At 34.4% G+C, this 6,564-nt stretch overlaps 1 pseudogene; it reads left to right on the top strand.

The window, feature by feature from the left end:
• The first annotated feature begins 6,152 nt into the window (after positions 1 to 6,152).
• Positions 6,153 to 6,249, top strand: LOC138815743 (U6 spliceosomal RNA; annotated as a pseudogene).
• Positions 6,250 to 6,564: the final 315 nt, after the last annotated feature.

Genomic DNA, 6,564 nt, shown 5'->3' with positions numbered 1-6,564 from the left:
GGGTCCCTGTTTGGGTGCCAGTTGTATCATCTAGTGCCTTGGGGTCCCTGGGTAAGGGTAAAGAAATCACCAGGACACAGGGGATGCAGAGTGCATGAAACAATTGCCACTGCATGGTATGATTTATTGTTAGTGGGTATTTAAAGACAGGCAAGCATGATCGTGGCCAAGATTTGGTCAGAAGACATTGACACAAAAATTTCAACAGATACATTTTTACTTGACCTATGAGACAATGCCTTGGAATATTATTATTTTTTGGGGGTCCAATCGTGGGGCCTTAACTCTGGCCCTGGGCGCTTTCCCTCAGCTCTTCAGCTCAAGGCTAGAGCTCTACCACTTGAGCGACATCACCACGTCCGGCTTTTTTCTTTTTGCTTATGCGGTGCTGAGGAATCGAACTCAGGGCCTCATGCATACAAGGCAAGCGCTCTACCAGTGAGCCACCTTCCCAGCCCTGTCTTGGTATATTATTATCTAAACTACTTTAGAGCAAGCTCAAACCACTTGTCCAATCTCAGGAAAATGCTTGACCAGCTGTTCAACTATGCTTAAGCAAGCAGAAGAGCTACTTCCTCAGCTCCCAGGAGTCTGTGACATGTGTTTTGAGATAGGGAGAGAGAACATTTTCCCTCTCTAGCCCGGCATACCAAGAACTTTCCTATTACTAAAACACAGTCCTCAGATAATCCTGAGGCCGGAGCCTGCATCATTCTGCCCCTTCAACCTAGACCCTGAGTCTTCACAGGCTTTTAACTGTAATCTTACAATCTTAGCCTCCTGATTATCTATGATATTTAAAAAGTATAAATATAAATAATATTTCCAAGAATACCAGTGGAGGAAAAATGATGCAACCCAGTTTATAGTGGTGTTCTTTCCAGAACACGGAGGGCATCACATTAGCAGAGGTGCAGTGTATTTTCACAATGGAGATAAGCTATTCTTGATGTGAATTAAGGGAATTTTGAGGTGCACCCTACAAGTTGGAAACTGGTGGTCTAGGATGACTTTATGGCATAAATCTTGTGATTGATGGTCAAGAAATAATAGCTTAATCTGACAAACAACTGCTTACTCTTGAAGAATTAATTATAACATGCTTCATAGTTTTATCCTTTATCAGAATGTGGCTCTTTCTCTGTTCACTTCTCAGTCTGTAACACCCCATTGGAAAATGCACCTATTGCAGAATTACATAACATGCAAACAGGTATATTTTAAATCTCTCAGGAATGGAATGTTCAGAATTTGAAAATGAGTAGTTATTAGTCATAGGAATTTTGAAGAACACATACATTCTGTCCTCTTAACAACTTATTAACTTTTAAAAGTTATGGGTTTCCATAGAATTAAACTGTTTTCTGTTTTAGTATAAGAAAGTACTAAATTTATTCTATTTTCAAAATATTGGCAAGTATATTGTGAAAAAATTTTCTAGTTGGATATCATTCAAGTTGATGACCCTCTGATAAAGAAGAGGTAATTAATTCAAATTAGATGCTAAATAATACTGATTTTTAAAAAGTTACTACATAAAGAATAATATTTACTATACCAAAACAGTGAAATTTTATTTCATCAGCTTATTTTTTAAATTTAATTTTAATGTGAAAGTGATGTGCACTGGGGTTACAGCCATTGGAAGGTACTGAATACATAACTTTTCAAACTTGTTATACCCTCTCTCATTTTTCTCACAGTTTTTCCTTCATCACAATACTCCTCAGACGTTGTAATGTACATTTCCAACTTATTGTCTTGTGAGAATTGCTATTGCATTGGTTTGCTCTTTGTCCTTTGCCTCACCATTTGTTTTGTTCCTGTTCCCTTAACTAATTAAGGTAAATGTATACAAAATACACAGGGTACCAAAATCAAACACAGCAGAGGATAAACCTTAGGGGAAAATCTCAAAGAAAATAGAAATCACATAGTTCATCAAAATCAACAACTGCAAATAAGTATTTCTTTTTCCATATCTTGGAGTTCATTTTGCTCAGCATCAGCTTATATGGTCATATATATGCATACAAAGGCACTGGAAAATAGTAGTTTCATGGATACTATATCATGAAAACAACATGTTAACTCTTTTTGTTGGTAAGGGCGGGATTATAATTGGTGAATTCACGATTCTGATAAAGGAATTTCAAAAGAGCTTTAAAATTTATGACAGGTAAATTTTAATTGTTCAAACTTTTTAACAACTTAGCCTATTAAGAACATTTAAAATTGTCTGGGAAAATAGGCTTTCATGCAAAGAAATCCGTGTAGACTTAGTTGAGAGGGAGCAATGTGGGTGAATATGGCTCATTTTCACAGTAAACAAACAAGCCTCACAAACCTTGCTGTAAATCCTGTAGGTTCTCTTGAGAATTGTCCTTACCCAGGAAATATACTCTCACTGTGTGAAACAAGGGTGCAATGGAATTTAAATTCAAAGTTCTTTTAAAAAAAGACATCAAAATTTGTGAATTGACATTTAATTACTAAACAGTAATTCTCTGAAAAAGAAGGGAAGATGTAATTCAAAATCACTTACTTTAATAAAAGTATGAGAAAAGAGTAGTGAAGGTAGTGAAGAAAGGTGAGAGAACCCATACAGGACTGTTTTCTCTCCAGTGGTGTAATGGGATCTTGACCTTGTTTCTTCCATTCTATCCTCACAAGCTATAAAGTGTAGCTCAGGACTGGAGTAACCAGTTCAGATAAAGAATACTCAAAGAGTGGGGGCTGGGAAAGTGGCTCAGTGGTAGAGCACTTGCCTTGCATGCCTGAGGCCCTGGGTTCGATTCCTTAGCATCACATAAGCAAAAAGAAAAAAGCCGGAAGTGGAGCTGTGGCTCAAGTGGTAGATCGCTAGCCTTGAGCTGAAGAGCTGAGGGACAGCGTCCAGGCCCAGAGTTCAGGCCCCACGACCGGACCCCCCCCCCAAAAAAAAAGAGAATACTCACAGAAGAAAATATTTGCAGTCGATGTAGGTGATTTATAACCTTTGACAATCTATTCAAATCTGTTCAAGATTCTCCCCTACCCCAAACTGCCCTCTTTGGACAACTTTGTTTGTTTTCCCATGACTGCCCTTCATTAACTGCTTAAAATTTTGTGAGCTCATATACATACTCTCTAAGCATTGCTGTTTGGTTGTGATTTTTGTGTGTTTTTGTTTGTAGTTGTGTTTTTAACTGAATTTCAAAAGGTTGTGCATTTGTGTTACAATTAAATATGTCCACCTAATTGTCCAATACTCCTTCTATCATTCTCAACCAACCCTTTCTCCAAGATTTATTGCAGATTTAGGACTTCCTTTATTACATGTGTACATTGAGTATTCTAGCTGTACTTGCCCCTTGTTCCATTTTTCATTCATTTTATGTCTTTACTATTATTCCTTTCTGGTTTCAACTTCCTGATAGTCGTTCTGTTAAACTGTCTGTTAATACATTCCAAGGAGTTTCAATCCCACATATACTTGAAATGATGTCAGCTTATATTTCCATAATTCATTCATCTGCAATAACAACTTGCAAGACTGGAGACGTGAAGCACCAAGACATGATTTTATTCTCATCGTTTTGGAAGATTAATCTTTAGTCAACAAGAAAGTTTAAACATCACTTAGAATTTATAGCTAACTACCAGTTTTTATAAATGGCTTTGTACAATGGTGTGTGATTATTTTATTTTACATGGGATGATATTTTCTACTACCTATAAATTTTGGAAAAAGAAGAAAACTAAAATTTACTACTGTAGATGAATATGATAGCAATAGAAGACAGATTTTATGTTTGTCACATCTCTGATCAGTACTCATATTCAAGACTTAAAGTCATATTTCTTACTATGTTAGACAGATAGGGAAAATATATGATAAGGCAACACATGATAAGGCAACTATTAGTGACTTTTTAAAATGTACCTTCTTATATGATGAAATTTACTTTATTAGCTAATATTTGGGTTTGAATTATGGGAGGCTGATGTATTTAACACATTTCTGGAAGGCACCTACTGAACAACGCAAATGGTGCGAGATACTATTTCTACACTTTATTGAATGGTTGAACTTATTTGGCATTAGTGCTGGGTAAACAAATCAACTCTATTGTAACTTGATTCCTACACTTGAAAAACTTAATGTCACTATCATCTACTTGTCAAGTGTTATTTTGGTGAATATGATTATAAAAAGTTTATTTGAAAAGGAATATACTTTCAAGAGATTAAATGTATGTTATCATTGGTTTGAGAATGACAACATTTTTAGACTACAGAACCAAGTTTTACTGAAGTACCAGTGTTTTGAAGTACTAAGGGTCTTCTCAATTAATGGTTTTCGAAATTATATTTGAACTCCAAGTCAAGATTTCCTAGCCTTGGTAGAACAATTATGGATCTAACATTCAGGAATTATTTTTCGGCCTACTTATGCTGGACTGAAATCTTCCATTCATCATTAGGAGAGGGGTATTAAAAATAATCTTGTGACATTTGTGATTTTGTTTACTCATATGGGCTGGTCATCTGTAAATTGAAAGTTTGAACTACAGTACTTTCTGTCATATTTTGTGATCTCATCTTTCATTTTGAGTTGCCTTACATTTCACAATTGCTTACTGCTAATTCCTGCAAGGAATTGGGGCACTGAAATATTATAGGAAATGAGAATATGAGATGGGTCTTCAATTACTTTCTCTTAAAATGTTGCATGGGCCAAGGTGAGAAGTCTTGCCCATGTTATCTGATGATGCAGGTAACTGGGACCTGATATCCTCATACCCATGGGTACTGCAGAAGAATAATAGCTTTTAGGCATCATATCAGCAAAAATTTGGGTATAATCAGTAAGAACGCTTCAGAAATATGGAAAAAAACACTTTGGGACTAGCGAGTTAACACAAGAAACACATCAGCAGTGTAAAATCTCTTCTAGATTAGAGGAAAACAATACTGCTTTTTTTTTACTATGTGAATTCAGAAGACCAAGAACACTTAGAAGGTAATACAAGTTTATACCGAAGACATTGCATTGATACTTTTTATATTCTAATATATATTCTAAACCTAATTATTTATGTTCCAATCTATTTATGGGAATAATTTTAAATTTATTTGTCAAATTATCAATGAATTCTAGTAAGATTCACTGTGTGAAATTTAAGATCAGCACATATAAATATAAAATATATATGTATATATAATAGAAGAAATTGTTATGCAATGTTCCGTTGTGATTAGGGCATCAAAGGCAACTGTGTTTTAAAGTATTATTCCATTATCTCTACCTCAGTTTTTGGTAGAGTTAGACATAAAACTTTACCATTTGTAAATTTACAGCCTGGAGGCAAGAGGAAACTCTTTGATTAAAACATTACCAATTTAAGGCCTAATATCGAGGAAAAACATATGGACTTTTTCAGGAGTTATGGAAATATTTGGTGATAGAAAGTCAGTAGTGCAAGTTCCTGCCTGGTTGGATGGTAGACAGGCCAGGATATTAAGTAAACATGAATATGAACATTTTTTTTACCTTCTTGGCTTTAGCTAGTTTTGAAATGATAGGAATAATAAACAATTATATTTTGATAAAATACCTTTATTCTGAAGAATTAAGTCTGAAGTGTTCATATCTCTATGAACCCTTGTAACTAAGATTAGTTTTGTTCCAGTAAGACAATCTATGCTGTCAGGTAAGATATTCTGGTTGGTCTGTTCCTACATGGAAGAAGGGTAAAGGGACAGAAAGACATTTGTACCACTGAGACCTCATTTAGAAAATTTTAAGCTGCAGAAGTTTAGAAGTAGCTCTTAAGCAAGGCTTACTTTGAATCCATTAGCTCCACAAAGCTAACTCAGTTGATAAATAAGTACTTGAAAAGCCATTACCTTTGAACTTAGCTATAAAGGCTTCAAAATATGATCAAATTTAAAATGAAAACGTCAAAATAGTCATTGACAAAAAATTGCAAATATGAGCAATCGACCAAACAATATATAAGTTTTTTCCACTATACAAAGAAATTTAGAGAAATAAGATCAATAGCATTTTTAGTAACAATAAAGGTTCCTTGTTACAAATAGGCAACCAAGGATATATGCGTGTATAAAGATTACATCGTTAACTACTTAAATTTAGAGGATACTCCATGCTTCAGCAGCAGGTCTACACAAATTACAATACAGAGATTAACATGGCACTTGCACAAGGATGGCATGAAAATTTGTGAATTATTCCATATTTTTCATTCTTCAAATGCAATGAAAAACAGTTATTAAAAAGTTGATTAGAAAAATACAAGTGTAACAAAACCTGTAATTCATAGAATTAAAGGTTAGTTTGACATCAGTGTATTAAACTTTCACCTTCGAAAGGCCCTTACATAGCATAACCTTTAAAATACTTGAAATTAGATAACATTATCTTTTTATCCCAAAGAAATAAAATAATATAAAGGCTTAGGAAAAAGGAATCTTAAACTTTTCCTATATGGAATGTAATCTGAAAGGACACATTTATTAATGAACCTATATATTATAAAACAATGTAGACTTCAAAAT

Source organism: Dipodomys merriami, unplaced genomic scaffold (genome assembly GCF_024711535.1).
Source record: "Dipodomys merriami isolate MVZ:Mamm:240054 unplaced genomic scaffold, mDipMer1.0.p SCAF_664, whole genome shotgun sequence".
Lineage (NCBI taxonomy): Eukaryota > Metazoa > Chordata > Mammalia > Rodentia > Heteromyidae > Dipodomys > Dipodomys merriami.
The sequence above is the reverse complement of the archived record's forward strand: the minus strand, read 5'-3'. Positions and strand labels throughout refer to the sequence as shown.